Here is a 23,965-nt window from a genome sequence, read left to right as displayed (position 1 = left end):
CAGGACGCCAGCCACTTGGCAATCCGCTCAAATACGGCTGCATCTGCGCGTCCAGAAGCCGATCGGACTGCCTATCTTCTGTTCCATCTCACAATCCGTTCGGTATCCTCTTCCCAGGATGGTCGTGGGAAACCACATCCTGGCGTGACTCCAAATTGCGTGCAAAACCATCAGTGCTAAATGCGAGGAGAGCCGAATTGGTGGCGGAAGAGAGTGTGAGAGAGAAGCAGCAGCGGCTACTGTATCGCGATCGATTGATCCCTCGCCACCGTTCGTTGAAAGGCAATTAATCATTAATGATCCGTCGTAAAAGGACGACGGCGGCGGTGGCGGCTTTTAGGGGAATTTTTCGAGTGAAAAATGTATGAGTACAGTTAATTCGTTGATAATGAAATTCGCGATTGTTACTTTCGTATCGACGCGCGCGAAAGAGCATTCTTTAAAAAAACAATTCTTTCTTTCCCAGGTTCATTAAGAATTCAATCTATTTTGAAGAGCCAAAAAATTATTTTTATTTACATTTTTTGAAAATATGTTTTTTTAATTTTTATTGAAAAATTCGCCAAATTGACGAGGTTATAAGATAACGCGTGTCTTCAAATAGGTCTGCAAAACTTTAAATGCAATTTTCGCAAAACGCAAAAAATTGTTTCCAAAGTTGATCTTAAAAATTAATAGACCAAATGACTTTGATTTTTTTAAATGAACACATTTTGAGGAAACTATATTTAATTTAAACATTTAATGTTTAATATTAACTTTGAATAAATAAAAAAAAATTTAACTTTAAAATGACATTATTTTGAAATTTTTTTATTTTTTAAAAATAAAATTAGGTTCAATATTCCAAAAATATCCTACGAAATAAAACTAGACCGACTTTTTTTATTTTATTTACACGATTATTGATTTAAAAAAAAACTAAATATAACTATTTTCAAGATTTAAAAATACCGTACTATTTAAACATTAATAAAACATGTATACTTATATATAATATATAAAACGTCAAAAAATCAATTTATAATAATCTTCAAAAAAATTCCTAAAAATCATCAATTTTTCCTACTGCTACAGTAAACCGGCTTTTAAACTTTTCATCTATATATATATATATATATATATTTCTTCTAGTTTATTTTTTATAAAATCAAATAAGATGACAAATAAATTGCATGCAAACACTATATTATTTTCACTCAATTCAACATTTTTGAATAAAACTCGAAATAAAGTCTACTTGTTGCCATAAGTCACACGTGAGGGTAAAGTTCGAAGAACGACGCGACACCACAATCGTGTCTTCTCCGCAATAATTGACCGGTGCTTCACTGGCAGCCCAATTACACGCGAAGATACTTACAATCAAGCCAACAATTCCGATTCCGGATAGCTTCGGGGCTGCAATATTCGACAATGCTCGTTACATCGGCGACGCCAGACGTAATTAGTTCGACGACACCGACACCACTTCCGGATTTCAATTTTGTAGGAGCATTTTACAGATATACAATGTGATCTTGCTAGAAACTAGAGAAAAACATCTCGATATACTAATAACATACGCGCAGATGAAATTATAATTATGTATCAATAACCCGGATGCCTCAATAATATGAATAATCTAGCAATAAGTTTCCGATGCAGTGTACATACAGTGTAATCTTTAATGTAAGTATTTCTCGCTACACAGAGGAGAGTTGCCTATATCATACTAGTCTCATAAATCATACCTTATCAATTTCTTTATAATTAATGAATATAAACGATGTAATGGTCAAAATATGAAATAAATGAGCAATAAGAAATATAAACAAAAATAGATTACATTCTATTTTCTGCGTGCTACGAACATTAAAAAGAGCAGGTACGATTAATATAATTTTAATCATTATTAATGTTAACCAATTTATTTTAGCCGATAATAATCTAACTAAATGCAGTTTTATATTTTTGTATTTTTCTAAAATTAAGTTTATTGTAGAATATTTTACATCTCATTTCATGTATATATTACACTTATTATTAAGGTTAGGTTAAATCAATATTTATAAATAAACTAATCATGTTTCCTAAATCGTTTCCTATCGCTATAAGGTTTCCTAAATCGTACCAATATAATTGAAGAAAATTTTGTATCGAAAAGGGCAAAACTTTATTATTGTCTCATTGTTACTTAAAAATATATTATTTAATAATTATTATCTTAATGTTAAATATTTCCTTCCTTATTTGTTATCGATAAAATATGATTTAAAATGAGATATGATGAATCAATATAAGTTGAATGTTTTTTTACTTCTTTATTTACTTTATTTCTGACAAAAGGTTAAATCTAATATTATGTGTCTTAAATATCAAATTAAAATGTCCAATATTAACTTGCGTACAAATTAATGCTAAATAGCAAATATAAAGTTAGTAAATAGTTAATAAGTAGTTAAATTGTACGATAGGCAACTCTTTCCTATATCGTTGGACATTAAATTAATTCGCAAATAATTTTCATATTTATATCTTTTTCTTTTTACTCGGGGGTCAATTTGATATCGTTAATGTTACCTCGCAATCCAAACGAGTCTGTTAAAGACATAATTGACTCTGCTCTGGCGTAGGAGAAATTGAGTTGATACGAAATAATAATTAATGCCGCACCTTGCAAGTGACACGGGGACGTAAAGCGCGTCACCGCGTTACGTCCTCGACCCGCTCCTTCACCCGCAACCCCTAAGCGAAGGTCCTACCGTCCCATCCTCCTTTCTCCAGTCCCTCCCTCGTGTCACCTCCCGCGACCCTTCGTTTCACCTGCGTCACCCCCCGACGTCTCCCCAACCACCGCTACCGCCGTCGTTTCCGACCATAACTCAAAATCCCTCAGGTGTGCTAACCGCGTATGCCAGCGGTCAAGTTGGAATGTTAAGCCGCGAGCTTCCACCATTATTAAGCCTTGTCCACGTTCACAGTCGCCGCACGTGCGCCTCGACATACACATACACACACACGCACGCACACACGTGGACTTGTATCCTGTAAGACCGCACTGGACGCGCGAATCTTCGGCGTATAATCGCCCCACTTGAAATTTGTCACCGTGGTAATAAATTTGCAGTTGTAAAATAAATGGAGCGATCAGGAATAAGTCATTTTGCTAAAATGTGTTAGCTGTGATCTCTTTCGAGAGATTATCCAAGCGATTAGAAGCGCGAGAGGAGATTCCTCGATGAATGAATTTTGAAACAAGGACAAGATGATACGTGTAAATTCTCTTTTGAACAAAGAGGTAGTGTAGGTTTTTTTACAAAAACAACTTTCAACTTTGATTTATATATCCTTGGATATATTTGATATAAGCGAAACACAAAAGAAATCGATAAACTTTTCCGACAACTTTTCGTTTGGTCTCATTTTTACCAGGGACGAAAATTATTAATTCAAACATCGTCGAAATGAACGCTTATATTTCATCTACATCGACCGTGAATATAAAGTTCCCGAGGTGTCCCGAGAAGGGCGAATATCGAACTTCTTCCTCGGCCAAATGTGCCAAATTGAAGCCGAATTATAACTTTCTTGCGATGTGTCAAACCAAACTCGAACCGATCTCAAATGTAAAGTTCGAAGTCGACTTTTATAAGCATAGTTCCCCGCTTTCATAAGATCGTCCTACTTTTAGTTTGGCTTCTCCACTCTCACACCGATTGATACCTAACAATCAGGGGTTTCGAAAACTTAACTATTCATACCTCATCAATATCTCAGGAGCGAGTCCGATTCAATTCTTAGAAGCATTGAAGATTAACAATTCTCAAAAATATTGCAAGTTAAACGTATAACAATAGAATGCTTTTTATAATTATTTTTCTCTTGTAACAAAATTTTTGTGACGTATTCAAATTTTCTTTTCATTAAAGTTATTTAAAAATAACGAATTTTTTAAATTTTATAAAATTAATAATAATATACTTTATATATATTTTTATAAAATAATAAAACATAAATTTAATAAACTTTAATAAATAATAAAATAAAATATTAATAATATACTTGTAATACCTAACATACCTAAAAATTTCTAAAAATTTTTCAAAATTAAATAAATTAATATCGTATAAATTTATTAATGAAATAAATTTATAAAAGAAAATAAATAAATATTCTTTATATATTTTGTTTATTCTTTAATATATTTATAAAGTATTAATTTATTAAAGAATAAATTTACTGTATAAATATAATAAATTATGCAATATATTATAATCCTATAATATATAAATAATAGAAAATTTATCTCAAAAATTATCATTGATAACTAAATTATAAATAAATCTTGAGCTGACAAGTCGAAAAATATTAATATCAACTATTACGAAAGCGATTGAACACGAATAGAAATTTTGTTTAATAAAATTTTAAAAAGATTAGTATAAAAAATATATACTCTGACAAGCCAACGTAAAGAAATAAAAAATGACTAATTAACTTTCGATAAATCTAGAATAATTTTTGAAATATATACAGATAATTGTATTATTGTTTTAAAAATATATTGGATTATTTATTTTTATTATTTTAGTAATAAATAAAAAATCTTAATTTTAATTCCATCTACTTTAATATTTATTTATTATATATATATAGTCGGTCACTTATTAACTTTTACTTAATTCTTTTATTCCGATATTCTTTTTATCTAAAAATCTAAATAAATAGTTTTTGGCGAATGATGATTTTTATCAACCCTTCTGGATTTCTAAAAGAAAAGCGTAGTATTATGTCATTATAATATCTTCTGGAAAACCAGGTTATCACAATATTTGTTAACGTCACAATGGAGTATAATCGCGGCTATAATTGCGCGTTTAACTCCTCGGCGAGCTTTCCGCCGCTTCGTACCGTTCTGGTGGATATCAAAACAGCAGAACTCGTCCATTCTCGGTGGCTACTATGAATTATCGAGGTCCCGCCGTCCTGTTTTCCTCGACGTAACCGCGTCGTTTCATTACGCGTGATAGAGAAATCTTGCACGCCAACTCCGCCGCGAGAGAGTTGGCCAGATCCAGATCCGGCAAAAAGCGACTCGAAAGGGATTCGCCTCCAACGTAACAGCCAACAGCGGGAACATATACAGACGTACAGACGTACAGACGTACAGACGCCGAAAGCTCGGTCTAGCTTTTTGCCAGGCCAGCCAATTTGTCGGGGCCGATTCCGACAAGTCGCGGCAAGAAAACGGTTTGACAAACGTCCGGATATTCCCGCGGTCCCGCGGTCCCGAGGACCCGAGGATCCGAGGACCCGAGGATCCGAGGACCATCGGGTTAGGTTTCGCCCGACGAATCCCGGTCAAGTCCGATCCTCTTCGAAAGAGACGAATGGATCTTGGAGAAAGTTCGACACCGTCGTCGTTAACGGTGACCGCATTAATTTTGATTAGCCGTCCTTATCAATTGACGAGCAGCCCGGACCCAGCAGCCGAGGCAGCGAGTATTCAAAGAGTTATCCCGCATAATGTGTGTACCGTGCATATCTGCGGAATATAATCCACGTGACGTGGAAAATTCAAGTGATATTTTTGCGTTTTATAATTTGATAGAAGCGCTCGCTCTAATAAATCAAACATGCCGTTACAAGGCTTTTTATACATCTCGTTAACAATTTTATGAAATATACATGGCACACGACGTGTGTATGCATTATTAATGAAGAATTAACCCAGATTTTTATATGCAATGTATTTTTTCAATGGGAAAATTAATGACTCCGCGACTTTTTATTAACGTTTGACGATTGTTCAAGAAGGGAAAAGAATTACAAGAATTTTTTCATTAATTTATACATATACAATACTTTTCAATGCTCTCTCTATAAACAATTATTTTCCAATTTCACACACTTGTTCAAGTATGGTGAAAAAAGAAAAATAAAAATACACTAGTGCTGCATCTATTACAGCTTACCCGGCGGCTACGCATTAAAGTCGGCGAGAAGAAAAAAGGATGGCGTAAGATAATTCTGAGCGACGGCGTTAACGAGATTTTAATATGCAAGTAACGCGATTGTACGACGGAAAGAGTCAGAAAATATCGTTGCCCTTTTCAGAGAGTTTATCCGGAAGCGTCGTTCGCGCAAAAGGGTTCGTACGATCGTAAGGAAGATGGGAATGGAGCTTTCCCTTTCCTCCCTCGATAGGGAAGAAATCGCCCTCTCCACACTAGCAAAAGTGTGAAAAGTTTTCGTTTCATCCATTTCACGGCACCTCGGGGCGAGCTTTCGTTCGTCCCCCTACAAATCAATTCGTATCACCTCCGACCTCGAGCCTCGTCAACGTCAACGTCTCATCGAGTCTTTTTCTCGCATTCTTTGCAAATTGTCATCTGAAAACATTCACAACCGAATCGCCTGTCGCAAAGTAACTTGTGTGTTTGTTGATTTTTTTTTATTCCATGTACTTTCTTATATTCAACCATTCGTTTTTACTAAGATTTCAGTCTATTTTAGTAGTATAAAATTTATTGATTTTTCGAAATTTTTTTTAAAATATTAAAAACTGATCTTTTTAACTTCTTTTTTACGCAGCTTTTATTGATGTTTACATAGTACATTGGTCTTTTTATTTTAAATAGGACAGCTTAGTGTCTAGAATATTAATATTTTTAAATTTTAAATTTTAAGGACATTTGGAATTTTTCAATCAATACTTGTGTAATATAAAATGAAAAATTTAATCTAGTTTTATCCACAGGATATTTTTGATATATTGAATCTAATTTCACTAGAAAAAAGAATTGAAAAATAATAAAGTATTGTTTTAAAATTAGATATTATAATTTTACTGAAATTTATTCATTTTTTGATGATCAGAAAAATATTAAATATTAAGTTTTTAAATTTTAATTAGATTCAATATTCCTAAAAAAACGTTCCTTTTTATTTAGAAAAATTAAAATTATACAAGTCACTAGGTTTCAAGATATTCGTCATACTAATTCTGGAAACAATGTTTTGAAAAAAGCGCGTTTAAAATTATGCAGGCCCATTTGAAGACACGTGTGTTATTCTATTCAAGATCTTGTAGAACTCCATCAATTTTACGAAATTTTTTATTCTTCCGATACATTATATTTCAAAAAATGTAAAAAAAATAGATATTTGATATTTTAAAAGAGAAGAGAGAGAGAGAGAGAGATGTAGCCTAAAGTGGACTGAGCCCTTTATAATTTTTATCGCGTGAATTACGCGTTCTATTCCTCAAACAGCCTCGCATCCCAATTTCGTTCATCGTTTGCGACGTTTGCATAAAGAAAACGCCTCGAATCCGCAGCAACGCCGCCGAATAAATTTCGCGCTTTTTTCCCCTGAAATACTATTCTACTACCTCGAATTCCGCTAAAAATAATATTTATCTTGCGACCAAAATAACATACGCCGACTGGTATTACAATCTCGATATATACAATCGATCTACTCGCAATTCTCTATCAATTTCGACAGATGAATTTTGCGCACCGCGCTCGAGATTAATTGCGATGCACACGTTGAAAAATATCAAAATATCGAAATATGTTAAAAACACATGCGGGGGAAAAAAATATCAACGATTAGAGATATTTCGAACGCGTTCGCGCGCGAAGGAAAAGAAAGCTTTCTCTCCGTAAATACCGTCGTCGATTTAGCGCGTAACCTCCTCTTAACAGTTTCGGGCGTCTTGACAAGCACCAAGGCAGTAAGGAAAATTTCATTCCAAATCCAGCCACGTACAACAAAATAGTTCTACGATTGGGCGGACTTGCGAAATAGCTTGGAAACGATGAGTTCCATATACTCGGCCGGTACGTGTATTCCGTACGCGTATGCTCCTTCCTCTTTTTTTCTCTTTTCCTTTTTTTTTTTTTTTTTTTTTTTTTTTTACTATATATATATATATACATATATATACACGGAGAATGGAAGCTAATCCATTCGTTTCGCTGCAGCACATAGTGTGTGTCGTTTATCGCTGAATTTCGAATTGAATAGTACAACGTTAAAATTGTGCTCGCGTAGAAATAACGCGAGCTTGAATATATTTTTCGCGAAAACGCGAAAGAGAAGGTGGTCGTCGTGTATACGTGTAATTCGCGTCGCATTTACTTTAATTATTCCGACAAATGGAAATCTCTCACGTGTGTGCATTATCCGTTGCACGCGTATCATATCCATTATCGAGGAATGAGAGAGATTTCTTTGCGTTTAATAAAACACGATACGGTATTTCGACATATGTGTATAATATATACATATATATCTGTCAAACGAAATTTTTTCATTAATATCCATAAATGTGATGACCGCTCGTACGGACGAATAATATTACGCTTTCGTCAATTTTGATGACCCACATATTAGTTTGCTTAATTACATTCGATTTGCGTAGAGAATTTGCGTTTACGTCGTATCTCGGTAACTTCATCGTTATCGACTCAATTGAGTTTCAATTTATTAATTATCAAATTGATCATTTATCATAATTAATTAACTAGTCGTGCCACTTGTATAAAGTACTAATTTTTTATCTATTTAACATGTATACACGATTCGTATGTATTTAACATTTAATTATTCTACTACAGCATCCTGTGACATAACATCAAATGTGTAATATAAATAAAGTCCGACTTTTTCAAATCACAATTTTCCGATACCTCAGCTTTTTACAAATTGATTATTTATCAAGATTATAAATATCTGTAATAATTAAAATATGAAGCCAGAAAAACTAATTATGTAGAAATTTAAGTTACAGAAGGTTATTTCCTTTTTGTCATATTTTTCTGCTGATTTTTATTAGCTAAAATATCAAATCTTTAATAATGTTTGAATTACAGGTTGAAAAGCTTTTCGTGAAATTAGACTTCAAATACTTAATGGAAGAATAATGAGGAATTATCTGTCGCTTTGTTCAAAGTACACTTTATCATAGCGGAATTTTAAATTTCTAGTTGACACGATATCGAAATATTTATGAAGGATAAATAGGGATGACGATAAAGATACAAAGAGACTCTCGCTTTTCATTTGAACGAACATATCTTTTATTACGAGTTAAAGTCACTTGGCGGGTGAATATTGTCGCTACCAAGTTTCTTTTCTTCGAGGAGACCCTTAAAGCGAATCGGAGCCACGCGCTTGCAGATATACAACAGCGATAGTTTACGACAGTAGTCCGAGCCATCGAATATCGATCTTCGAGAGTCGAAGAGAGCGAGAGTCCTCTCTTCCAGACTCACTCGCTTACGACTCCTCGACTTAGGCAGCCGCCTAAATGCATTCGATCGACCTCTAAAATAGAAATTGCATCCCCCCGCCCCTATCGCCGCGATAGAAGGGCCATAAGAGGAAAATTCTCGCCGCGCGAGGGACGACCGAGGGATGGGAAAGGGGGGGGGGGTGAAAAGAAGGGGAGCAGACAATCGCGGTAAGTAAGCGCACGGGTTGACAAGCTTCGGGACCGTCTTCGCGCGCGTCAACGCTGGCAACATACTGGGAACTGGGAACCGGGAGCTTTCCGAAGATGTGCTCTAAGGTTGCCAATGGAGGGAACCTATATAGGAGGAAGGGAGGGAGGGAGGGAGAGAGGGGGGGCCCGAGCAGTGAAGAGGGGAAACGCGGAGCGGGGGATCGGAGGCTGGCTGATGCGAATTGAATCATGGGGGCGTTTTAGCGTCTACGTGGCCCGCATTCGAAATTTCGGCGCCCCCGAACCCACATTCAATATACCCCCCCTGCCTGCCCCCCGCTCCATCGCCCTCCCGGCCCACCGTCTCGGGGCGCACGTACACATCGGCACGTATGTATGTGTATAGACACACGAAGAGACGAAGCTTCAAGGTTCGGAGAAAAAAATGGATACGTATTTTCGATTTGCAATTCCACGGCTTCTCTGATCCCGCGGCGCGTACGTGATATATCAAAGAGCGGGAAATATCCCCAAAGGTTCACCCGCAAAGCATTAAAAATACAGATTGGCTGTTGAAAAAAGCAACAGATCGTAAAAATAATAATTCGTATATGCTCTCTCTCTCTCTTTCTTTCTCTCTCTCTCTCTCTCTCTCTGCCAATCTATAATTAAAAACTAGCAGATGTATAAATATAATTAAAATATTTATTCGACAAAACATATCGTTAATTTATGCGGCCAAAGGTTTTATACGCGACTCGTTTGAGTTAATTGATAGCAATTTAAAATGCGCCGCCGATTGAACGATCGAAAGCCCGGTGCAGGTTTCATCCAACTACCCCCTCTCCCCTTTTTGATCTAACAAAAATAAAGATAAGAGCTAGACTTTACATACGTATATTCGAATTCCAAACGTGTCTAGCAAAAAAAAAAAAAAAAAAAAAAAGAAATAAAAAAAATCGTATTGGAAGGACGAAAGGGAGAGGGCGCACGCTTATCGCTCTGTAGTTTATGTCGTCCACCATACGTGCCACCATATCTGGCCACCTCCGGCCAGTATGTGTATACGTTCTTTTCCTATTCACGGGAAGGAGAAAAGGAAATCCGATAAAAGGAAAGGAAGGGTGGTTTTGCTCCCGCGAAATCGAGACGGAGGGACGAGGGGGAGGGGTGAGAAGGAAAGGAAACGCGAGAGGAAAAAGACGAGGAAGGTTCCTCGGGACTGCATCGATTTTTAAACTTGCTCGACCGTATATGCAAGAGAGGGGATGGCGAGGAACGGGCGGTTGGCGGAGGGGGGAAGGGGGGAGGGTGTAGTAGCGACCCTTTCAGAATTTGTCCGATTGAAAATTTATCCGATGTGCACGGTGTATCAAGCAGTCGCTATTTCTATATCGAAGCGCGCGCCTTCGACGCTTTCGTCCTCCTTTCCCCTCCTTCTTACCCTTCGTCTTTGTTCCTTCACTTTTTTAAGGGCGCGTCCTTTTTTTTCGCTCTGCCGCGGATAAGCCGGAAGGGGAGGGGGCTTCTTTTTTCCCAGCGCGCCCGGGACCTTCGACCCTTTCGTTCCTTCGATATAATTCGCGGCTCGTCAATAATTCCAGCGATCGCGCGGGCAAAAGGGAAGGGAGAGTTTTTATCCACGACGTTATTATAAGTTATTTCGCATCTCGCGAAGAATTTCAGATGAACGAAGCTTCGCCGTTCGAAGTTTTGGAATTTTTTAATAGAGATCTGCTAGCCTTTTCTTCAGGGTGGAAATCTTCTTCTACCATCTGGTATGCGGATGGAAACTATATATAATATATAACTTTTGATAGAAATTACATTATAATATTGACTGAAATAAGTTATTAAACTTAAAAATAATTACAATTTTATAATAATTGAAAATAAAAATTAATTAATTGGAAGAAACAGAGAGAGAGAGAGAGAGAGAGAGAGAGAGAGAGAGAGAGAGAGAGAGAGAATCTAGAGAAATGATTAATTGATAAGCCGATGATATATTTAAAAAAAAAAAAAAAAAAAACAACCACTTTCTAAAAATAGAATTAAATCAACTTTATATTCTCACTTATTTATTTGATTTGAGACAGTGGAACGTGCAAGCCGCGATAAAGTGTATCGTCAAAATGCGTTGGGTGTTATTCGCGCACACACCGACGCAACGGTGGCAATAATCCCGTGGAAACACTATTGTGGTAACGCGCGGAATCGACTGGGCCGCTTCTGATGTGATTGATATGGTCGGACAACCGTGGCGTATCGTTTCGCGATTACGATCGAAGCGAGTGACGGTCGCGAACGTCTCGCGAAATTTCATTTTGATTTTGATGCGGCGAATAAATTGAAATTGAAGTAAATTTGCAAATAAATTTTCGTAATCATCACGTATCGACGTATTTCGAACGTTGGTTCGGTGATTTTTCTGGATAAAAAATGACGAGTAAAACGATTGTAAAACGAGAGAGAGAGAGAGAGAGAGAGAGACGAGCAACATTGATCTAGATCGGATAAACTCGCGAGACGCTCGTCGCTCTCGCTTTGCGATTCGCACCGCTTCGGCGTAACACAACATTGCGTTAACATCGTATTTGTGCAATGTATATGGTGTAACACACATTACGGTGATTGCTCAATTCGGGAAAACGTGTACTGTATTTCCCTTTGTATATATAGCGCGATTTCTTTAATTCACCTGCGTATGGATCAATCGCTATCCAATTTTAATATATATGATTCCACGTTGAATTATAAATATATTATTATGTTACATTTTTATATTTATACTATATTATATCATGATGATTATTATATTTAACGTGAAATCAAACTAAGAAAAGCATTGAAACAAAATTAAAAATACTTTTTTTAATTACTTTGAACGCATTTAAATTACATTTTTTTTTTGACATTAAATAAAGGGATTATTATATTTTATTACTATGTATGTGAATTTTATTATTCAACGTGAAAGCAAACTAAGAAAAAACACCGAAACAAAATTAAATGCTTCGTTTGAACATATTTAAATTAAATCTTTTTAACATTAAATAGAGTCTGAGAATTAATTCTCAGATTAAAACTCTAATCGGCTTTAATTTAAATATTTATTATAGATAAATTCTGATTTTCGACCGATCGAAGAAATATAATTGGTTCTCGAAATATTTAAACGCAGTTCAACGGACAGTTAATCGAGTTTAATACGAAGGTATCTAGCATATATTTTTCTGTCATTGCGATTCTCCACTCGTATCCACTTTCTTTCTGTGTTTTAATTATTGGCTGTGTGCGCGCGTTCGTTTACAGTAAAACAAAAATAAAACGAAATAAAATAAAAGGAAGGAGAAAACGCGGGAGGGCGCAACGTGGGATCGCGAACGCGGAATCGGAAAAAAATATCAACGGACGAGCAATCGGCGTTGATAATGAAGCGGCTGAAAATTCAATTAACGAAAACACGCCAATTGTTGAACTTCCTCTCCTCCTCCTCCTCCTCCTCCTTTTTTTTTCAATTTCGACCACTTTCAACCACTAAACGGACAAGTTAATTTTTTGCGAAATATACGTTGCATCGTAGGTATCACAGGTTTATCGGAATGCAAATTTCCCCGCGATATAACTGAAACGCGAAATTATAATATAATTAGAGGTAAAAAAGGTAAATATTAATTGCGAAATTATGCTCCGGCTCTCGCGGATTCTCCTCTCGTTAACGATGGGATGAGAGAAATTAATTTACGCTTTCAGGATTTTGTACCTGCCCGAGTAAACGCGTCCGTTACAATGTGTAACGCGTTTGCACGCGCGTTTACGCGTACCTGTTTCTAAAAGTGTACACATACGCACATACCTACATACGTACATACGTACGTATGGATGTGCGTGTGTATCATCGTACTCTATTTTCAGTCGAGTTTCGTGCCTCTGAAATACGCATTATTAATAATAAATAAGGGAATGCATATTATCGCATGTTATTGTCAATCCCTTTTATCTCAAACAGCCTAATCTCGCGTAATTAATTAATGTTGCATTCATGATTTATATTCGGGAATATTCATAAGTTATGTATATTTAAAAGTATGTCAAACATTTGAAAGACCGGGCGTATAGGATATTCGGGCAAATATTTCGCAAATGTTGCAGGAGAAATTTGATTAAATATTTGTTTTTATTTTTGAAAGACAACGAAGTCTCAGTGATAAATATTTATATCATTAAAATCAAAATTAAATATTTTGTTTACCGTAGATTTTGATTGCCGAAATTTATATCATTATTACATCAATCAATTATTCACATTCACCCAATATTAAATAATAAATTATTTTTCAAGAAGTATAATTATGTGCTCTTTTAACAAATACGATATTATATTAAGATCATGTCAAATAATCTTTCAACTTTTTGTCTAAACACAAAGTTTATTAAAAAGATATCAGTATTAATTAAAAACGCATTAGACACATTATAACAATCTTTTCTTTTCAACACGGTTCCGTCCGAATCTTCCATTCCAACCGATGTAACTCAACTACTACAAGACTGTTTCTGCACACGGAGAAAATTCTTGATATAATATTCAAAATCCTCGGGCATCGTGCGGATGGCACGGCTCCTCTTAATCCAATTTAATTTGACTTATTAAACTCACCATCTGCTGGCATACACGCGCACTTTGGATTATTACTATTAATAATTTTCCGAGTTCGTTTGAACGCGATATATCGACCATCGATGAGAATAGGCGATAAATTAAACATTATCTTCGCAGATTTATTTATTTTACTAAATTTATATAAATTCAATTTTGCTTTATTTATTCCATAAATTACACATCTGTTATAGATAAGTTTTAATATATTTTAATGTTGTTATAGTATTAAGTCAGCAAATTTATTTGAGTTGTTCGTAATGTAATCTAAAATGTGCGGATACTTGAAAAAAAAATTTGAAACAAGTTGACTGTGGATATCCCAATATAAGTAAAATATCGACAAATTAAAATATTTAAATAGCACAGAAACATTTAAGATTAATAATTTTTCATTAATTTTTATATCGCGAAATTTGAATATAAAATTTTTCAAAATCTTGCTTGTCTCGGGTTCGACTTGTTTTGAAAAATTGCTAAACCTGAGAATTATTTGTATTCGCACATTTAATCAACAGGCTACGATGCAAAGGTACACACGTGTGTCATTTCATTACTTTTATAATATTAAATATACTCGTACATATTATATTTCCATATATAATAATATAAAATCGATATATTCGTTTATTTTTCAATAAAAGGAGATATTTCGTTAAGGCTGGAAAAACATGTTTTTCACGGGAATTTCGATGCATGAAGCATTAAAAATGATGACGACTATAATTCGTTGATTCGCTGCCAAAATCATAGCTATCGGGAACTGTCCACAAGATTCGCGGCCTCTAGATTCGACAGATCGCTTAACTTTCCTTCACGAATCGGTCCCGCGAGACTTGACATAGAAACAAGATGCGTTCTCAGGTCACTCTCTAACTTTAAGATCGTTCTTCTCTCTGTCAAACATTAACCGACGTGTCCCCCGGTGCGACAGACTTTAATCCGATGAAATCTTTGGATCAATTATCCTTTATTGAACGCGACGATAACACGATTATTTTAACGTATTTTTAGACTTGTAAGATTGTTATAAAAATTATTGCACATTGTTGACAATTATCGTCGATTTATTTCTTGTAATTTTCAGATGGCGATTAATTAAAATTTTGTCTAACTTTTTATACATCGGATATTTTTTTTTTTAAATATAACAAAAATATGTATAGTATACCTATATTAAATATTTTCTCCTACAATTAGAAATATAATTAATAAATATTAATAATTAATTTTTCGCAGTAATTAAATTTTATTATATTAATTTTTATTGTATTAAAATTAAATAAACAATTTTGGATTTATTTATTACGATACATTAATTGATACATTAATCTTTATACATAATTTTAATCCTTTCGGAATTTGAAAATTTCGCGTAAAATGATATAATACTAAATTAATTTACATAAATAGTTTCTTGATTAAACTGAAATAAATGATATTCTAATAAACGTTAGATTTTACACGCAATGATGGTCCATTCACCGAGATTCATTTAAAATGCAAGGCACAGAAAATATTTATCCTGCATTTATATTATAAAGTGTTGTACATATGTATTTTCGAGGTGATAATTTATATATTGTAATTGCCACACAATAATTGACTATTGCTTTTCTCGGTGTACTATAATTAAGATACGCGGTCGTTTTGTTGTCAAATTCTTTTTTGAAACGCGATCGCGACAAGTATCGGAAGAAATATAATTCGTTATAATTTATTACTTATTAATTAACGATTAATCAATTTTCGATAAACGACACAACAGTTGTACGTAATTTCTCGTGATTTATTATTTCAAGTAGAAATCGAAGCGATAGAAATACAAATTATAAATTTGCTTTATTGCAATTCTTATGGACAATAATTATATTTCCAATGATACTTGGAATCAAATATATTACTTTACATGTTTCGCTGATTTAAATGTAATTTGCTACTCGGATTGAAAACACGCGGTAAGAATAAATCAAATCGAATCGAGTGAATAATACAACAAAATGAAACACTTTCCATGATATATCAATCGTTTAATTAACAATTAATCAATAATTCAAAAAACGCAATATAAGTATAATGTAGTTAGAGAGTATAATATATACATATTTTAATATATATATATATATATATATATATATATATATATATATATATATGTGTGTGTTAAATATACCTACATTTTAAAATACGCAAAATACGCAAGTAGGACGATAGGTCAAAATCCTTCGTATATAATTTTTATAAGATTGCTATATCATTACTTTAATGTTTTAATCTTACGATATATAATTATATATATTGTATATGTACATGTATACTGTATAATTTTGATCTTATGAATATCGAGCAAATATCGTGCTTCTGCGTCGGGATATAGTACGTATCGCATGTACAGGAGAGTGTCTCGCAATCGTCAATATTAAAATATTCGATTAATCGTAATTAACAGTGTTTTCGCGAACGAATGCAAATGCTACGGAGAAAAAGCAAAGGATGAGAGAAAGAGTTGATCCAAGAAGCTATCGCGTGATGGACAGAACAACGATCTGTATATTGTGAGTAATTTATAATTTATTTACTATAGATATTATTAAATATATATAGTATTTTAGATTTTATTTAAAAATATTAAATATTAAATATTAAAATGTATGTATGTATGCACGTGTATATTCTCTATACGTGTTTATCCTTTAATACAAAATTTAAAACATTGTTACATTAATGTAACAAAATGGAAAGTTTCAAATTATTTCTATGAAATAAAAACTTACTTTGCTATTTAGTAAAAGTTTGGAAATATTGAGCAATCGCGTATGCAGAGTATATTATTGTTAAATAGTTTTGTTGCGTTTGAGAACCAAAGGTCCTGCGACTAACCCTTCTCTCCCTCCCGTCCGCGCGTTTCAGTGCAATGCTATTACATGTATTAGTTTCTAGGTCGTTAACGGGCTTTCCGCTTACACAACTGTATAAATGTTCTTCGGCGATGACGCAAAATGGCTTAGAGTATTGGAAATCCCCGTGAAATCCCATGTCAAAATAACGCAAGGATGACGTGTTCCTACAAAAGTACAAATTGCGTATTTAACATATCTGAACAAACACGTCGTCGGATCAGATTGAGAGAAAAATTTCATCATATTTCCAACAAATTTAGAGTAAAAGATATTTAGACGGCATTATTTATTACAAATTTTACATTAAACTGTATTCTTTCTAATATATACTTGACACTTAATAATTTTTAAAATCTCTAAATATTTTTCATATAATTGTTCACATTATTTTTTGTCACAAAAATTTATCTGCGAATATTACTACGCAAAAAGGATGCGAGACGATAAGAATTAAAGTCTATAATATTTTTAATCGAACATAAAATTTATCTGCAAATCTGTATAAAATATATTATATAAAAAATTTATGTATAATATAAATTTGCAACAAATTTAGAATTTAAAGGATATATCTTTTCTTTCTACTAATTTCTAATTTCTAACATTTTTTTAAATCTCCATATATTTCCTATATAATCATCATTTCTTGTCGCAAAAATTTAACTGTGTACATGCGAGAGGATAAAAAATTAAAGTCTAATATTTTTAATCGTCGTGGAAACATTTGATACAACATTCGTGATACCTTGTATGATTACTCATTAAATCACGCATGTGCGTTAAGACTGACGTACATACATAGTATGTCGCGTCAAAAACGTGATCTCACAACAAAGCTCTTTGCCCAATGGTCAATTAGCTAATGAACAATGCGTTTTATTAATTAATTTGCCCCACGGCGCCGTACTCGGCGCGCGGACCCGCCGGCTGCAACTCGGAAATATATTGTACCGCTGAATTTAACTACTCGATAATGTTGTCCCAGCGGATCGTAGCAATATCCAAGATTCATATCCGGTTAGACTGAAAATCGGCAGGCTCGATAATTCCGATTGCTCGTCGCATATTTAATTATTGCGCGTGGTATTATTTATTCGTGTGTTAAAACTTCTCGTCGCATTTTTTTTTGGCGGTTTTTTTTTTTATGGAATTTTAACGACGCGATCCAATTCTCCATTTTTGAGTTATACGGTTTTTCAGATGCTCGTAAAGACACGCTTGAACAGACCCGTCGTGATATATTTGACATATTCCTCACAAAAGACTGCAACAAATCGGTCGTTAGAATATCGAAAGCCCCCGGCGTTACAATCGGCGCGTATACTTTCGAGACTCTAATAGTAAAAATGTAAGATTCGTAAAAATGTCGAATAAAGGAATAGAAATAGCGCTTTTTACCCTTTTTTATTTACTTTTATTTCATTATAAAAAAAGTTGAGAGCTTCTTATCTATCTGAGTAATAAAATAATGTGATATATATTACTGTATTTCAATTAATAGAGCAAGATGAGATAATTTTAATTACATAATTATTGCTAAAACTTTTTTAGCGTTTCGTTAAAAATATTAGAAGCATTTTTACAAAATATGTAAGTAAAACAAAAACTTAAACTTTCAACTTTCACTGCGATAGCTTTCTTATCGAATACGAGATATATGTGACGACAAAATCACAGAATTGAATATTCGAGGAAACTAAGTTTGCTATCGTCGATGGGAAATACCATTCTGCGATTTCATCCGATTATCAGCGATAAGAAATATCCATGGTCAGCCAAAGTGAAGCCGATGGAGAAACGTCAATGTTCTTCTGATAAATTCCATCTAAATTCTATTTAATATTCGACCGAAGTACGAATATTAAATAGGAAGTACGGCCATCGAGAAATCGCTGGGTGAGTCTGAATTTAGTTTATCGTATAATCAAATGTCGGCGAAATTAGCGAGCAATGAATATTAAAAGAGCACGACTATTATATTCTCATAAAAAAAAAAAAAAAAAAAAAAAAGATAGATATTATCGCACTTTCTCCAACAAAACATATTCGCATAAAATAATTCACGCGTATATAATATTGCAGTAACTGTAACGATATTATTTTTTCAACAAAAATATAGTAAAAATCACGTGTTATTTTATTTCATGTTTATTTTTATCGATCTTTGAAGTGGAAAATTATTAAATAGAATAAAAATGATACTTCGAGAATCACAACTAACGAGGAACATTTGTTGTAGCAGGTTGTAGCTTCATTTCCGGTTTACTTTCTCTCCTCTCTCTCTCTCTCTCTGTATTTTACTCTTCACATCTTTCAACGCTTCATGGTCTTCTTATTCTGTTGTAGCCAACAAGCCTTATGTCTGCACGGTAGTCCTTCGAATGGACTGAAATCGGATTGGGTCAGATCAGATTCGCATTTGTCGTTTTTTAAAAGGCAGTATCCTGGAAAAATTTCTGCTTGACTGAACGGCTCGCTATCTGCTTTCATCTTTGTGCGAGTCTCTTTAACAGTCTTTAACAGCATAACGTAATGCAAGTAATCTAATAATAAGAGCGCAGATATAACTCTATCTCTTCAATTTTAACTCTGACATTCTTGATCGTCAAAGGAATCTTTATCATTTTGAATAAATTAGCAAACAAAGAAAATATATATATTAATTATATATTTAGAATATAAAAATAAAAAAATATTATTTTTCTGAAAATGTATATATGTATATTTTCGAATATAAATATGATATATTATGTGCAAATTATGTGCATATTTAAAATAAATATAGATATTTAAAGGAAGTAATTTTTATTTATACACACACCTTGAAATTGATATTTTTACAGCATACATAATCTCTTTTTAATCACAACAAGTATAACGTCAAAGTCAGATAATATACGCGGTTTTATGTACTGTCAGTCGGTTTAATTTAATGTTACAGCACTGGCTGACTTGCTTTCTCTATTTCCCCTTCTCTCTGTCGAGTAGTAGCTCGAGGCAGATCGAATTTGCGAAATGGGTGTGTATGAGGGCTGAATTCCTGACGAGGTAATTCGCGAGGGCACCAGCACGCGGGGGCGTGGGAACGAAGTAATGTCCCGTGGAAAGTAGAAAGGAAGAGCTCGTAAAAGGGAACGAAATTCAAAGTAAATTTTCCAAAGTAGGAGAGGCACATTACGGCAGCGCCGTCAATTGACTTTGTTAGGAAGAATAGCTGTCGTCAGACGTGCGCGCGGACGTCGCATTTAGCCATTTTGCAGGGAGAAAAATTTTTCGATTTATCCCGTGGATACCCTGTTCTGTAGAATGACATGAGTGAATTTCACCGACAACAGAGTATTTAATTCACGAGACATGAAATCTTATTTCTTCTGTATAATCGCTTACAATTGACAGGCAAGAATAGTCCCATTAATTTTTTATACTATCATATATGATACATACATACATACATACATACATGTGTATTTTTGTATAACGGAGAATCGAATGAAAAATTTCTGTCAAAGTAAAATCTAGAAATTAATCGCCAAGCGAGCTCGAAAAGCGCTGCTTTTGTCTCTTGAATTTTAACTTACCGAGAGAATAATTTCATCTTCAATGTCGAAAATTTTCCTAATTACAATTTCCATCAAATCTTCACCGAGCTAAAATCGATTCTGTACATTACGCTGCCGCGATAAATGCGAGACGAATTTTATGCAAATTTCGCGGAAGCGAGACAAAATCATATTACACTTGAACTATATCCTACCTCACGTTCGATTGAGTATCGTTTCCCCTAATTGCGGAATTTAATCAATATCGAGGAGACTTCTCTTTATTGCGAATTGTCAAACGCGCTTGAGTAGAATAAAGGCATCTCGAAGAAACGAAGGACGAAGCGAGAAATCGTCGAGGAGGGGGAAAGAGGGAGAAGGGAGGGAAAAGGGAAAAGGGAAAAGGGAAAAACGGAAGGTCGAGAAAGAGAAAAAGCGCAGAGAAGTGGATCGCGCGGTTTTCATCTGCGAAAATTAAGGAGGAATCTGCCGGGTGGTAAGAAAGTCCGTGCTAATTAAGGCTGTTTCTTTGGAGATTCCTCCCTTTTCTCGCGGCCGGCTCTCATCCTCCCCCCTTTTCCATCCCTCTCCCCCGGTCTCGGCTTTTAAATAAATTATACCGAGTTAAAAGCCTCTTCGCACTTCCTCAGATAATCCGCGGAGCCGTTTCGCTCACCAAAGTTATACCCGTGGGAGAAATCTCGGTGGTGGAAAAGGACGAGCGTTCTTTCCCCCTTTATAGGTATGCCACGGGGTTATAATGCAGCCGAATGATCTGGCAGCAGGAATACTTTCTACCGCAATTACGTTGTAAAGCAAATAAAATGCTTATTCTCGGCTGTTCGGCTCTTTATGAAAATGCGATTAGCTCTCTTGTCGAGCCAAATTCAATTTCTTTCACCGATCTTTTTTACTCGATAAATATTTTCATGAATGAATTTATTGAAAATACATCAATACCTGATTAATCCTTATAATTTTTTTTTCTAGATAATAGAATCTTACCTAAGAAGAGGGTGTCTGAAATTTTGGTAAAAAGAATTCCCTCATTTTCTAAATACTTATTTTGTTCAAAATTCTAGATAAAGAAAATATTATTTTGGAAATTTTTTTACGCAACTTTCTAAAATAAATTTTTTGATATACGCATCTTCTAATTTTTTTTTATTCATACAAAGTCAAAACATAAAGCCTCCTTTTAAATGCTAGATTTATAAATGTACTCTCTGAAAAAACTAAGAATAACTTTCGTAAAATAAACATTTTTCCCTTGCATAACAAATTCCTTTTTTTTATCACTAAAAATTATAATTAAAAAATAGATAGGTATTGTATATTCAATATTTCATAAGACATAGAATATACACAGAGATCGATATATATTTACATAATATATTTTAAACATGTAATTTTCACTCGACTTGCCGACTACTTACAATATTAGAGCGAAATTGTCAAAGGAAGAATTTAAAAATTCCTCGAGAGTCCCAATAAAATTCCTCGAGAATTTCTTAATTTTTTCTAGGTACAAAAAATATTTGAAAAAATTTCAAATTTTCCACATTTTTTCACATTGTTCAAGAAGTAGACACCCTGAAGAAAACTAAACGAGGAATCTCCCCCCCCCCCCTCTCCTCGTAATAAAAGCAACAAAGTTATGCCGATCCGACGACAAAAAAAATTCCTCCAGCGTCGTAGGAAACATCCGGTTAAGAGCAGTCCTAAACATCCCGGCTGGCTTTTCAGGATTTCGAATTCTTCGTCTTTTGTAGATACCGGTGGACCTATACAACGAGTCGTCGTTAACGCCATTGTTCTCACGGTACTCCCGGCGCGCTAAGAACGTCTCGGCGCCTTCCGAGTTAAGTAGATGTTTCTCGGGACGTCGGGTGCATTTTTAAATAATTCGATGCAAAGCAGCCGAGAAAAGGCGCGAATTTCCCCCGAGGGGCTCCCAGAGAAGCAGGAGAAAGGAGGGGGAAGGGCACCGCTCGGGAGAAAGAACGAATGGAATTTCCGTGGGATTCGCTCGTCCTCGCGGCAGACGTGGCTGGAAAGCGCGAGCGATTCGAAGCGACTTTTACAACTTAATTTTTGCGTATTTGCGTGCTGCGACGACGACGACGATGACAGGCTTTGCGGAAGGAAAGTAAATTTTCCGACACGTTTGCTCGCGCACATGCGTTGCGTTCGTAAGCTACAGCTTATCGCTGCTGGATTTAAGTCGGAGAACTTTATTAATTTATTACTCGCCAATTTCTCTCCTTTTTCTTTCTCATTTTTACCACATCTAAATTAACATACAAAAATTAAGTTTATTACAATTTACGTTCAATTGCTATTATATCTATACGTTTATTTTTATTATATATTTATTGTATGTTTTTAAGAAATTGAAAAAAAAAAAAAAAAAAACAATCGATAGTAATATTCCGCAAAATCGTCGAGGTGTGAAAATGATTTCGACGAATAATCAAAGAATTCGCTTCGAAAAGAAAAAGCGCCGAGCGCATTCTATATCAGAAAATTCTACATTACTTTGTCAATATAAAGCAAACGTTGCTCTTTTCTGTTATAATTTATTAGGTTTATTTGGATCTTGCGCTTTTCCAGAGCATATATATTACAGGTCTCTCTTGTGCGTTATCTAAATGTAGAGAGGCTTCTACCACGGGCTGACTACCAAGTAGTGAAGATAAATGCTAAGTCAGACTATGAGATATCACTCGATAGATGTACCATGACTTACCGATATCCATATCACAGTCTTTGGGGATTTGAATATTTACCAAAATATAATGATACAAAGAGAATAACATAAGAAAAAAGAACAAGAAAATTAATTAGATTTAAAAATAAAAAAAATTATTCAATACTTTTGTAATTCTTGAGAAATAACACAATAAATGATTAAAATTATACGATATAACTATGAATATTTTTGAAGCACAGGAATTGTGTAAATATCGAAAGAAATTATAATTATTATTCGTATTTCACATAATTTCTAAATTCCACAATTTGCGAACCGTGAAGGCAGATTGCTTGTACAAGTTACTATATAAGACAGTGCGGTTCTCCGAATGGGAGCTGACTATCAAGTAGCAAGGATGGATGCCAGGGCAGACGGTATTAACCATTCCACCTATTGGTATTGGCACGCGGAGAAAATATTGCCGAGTCGAGAATTCGCGAATAAATCTAAATAACCTTCGTATCGGAATACCGCCGTCTTTCGTATCTCTATCCTACGTATCTGTTAAAAACAGTAATGCTGAGATGATTTTTCTTTCTTATCTAACGGAAACGAAAAACATATATACATTGTTGTCTAATAAAATGATTAAACAATTTTGAAAGAAATTTATATTTATATATTTTATTTCTTTAACATGCAAATCTGGATATAAAATACTCTGGTTGAATTTTT

This window comes from Anoplolepis gracilipes, chromosome 10 (genome assembly GCF_047496725.1).
Source record: "Anoplolepis gracilipes chromosome 10, ASM4749672v1, whole genome shotgun sequence".
NCBI classification, from domain to species: domain Eukaryota; kingdom Metazoa; phylum Arthropoda; class Insecta; order Hymenoptera; family Formicidae; genus Anoplolepis; species Anoplolepis gracilipes.
Note: the sequence above shows the minus strand (reverse complement) of the source record.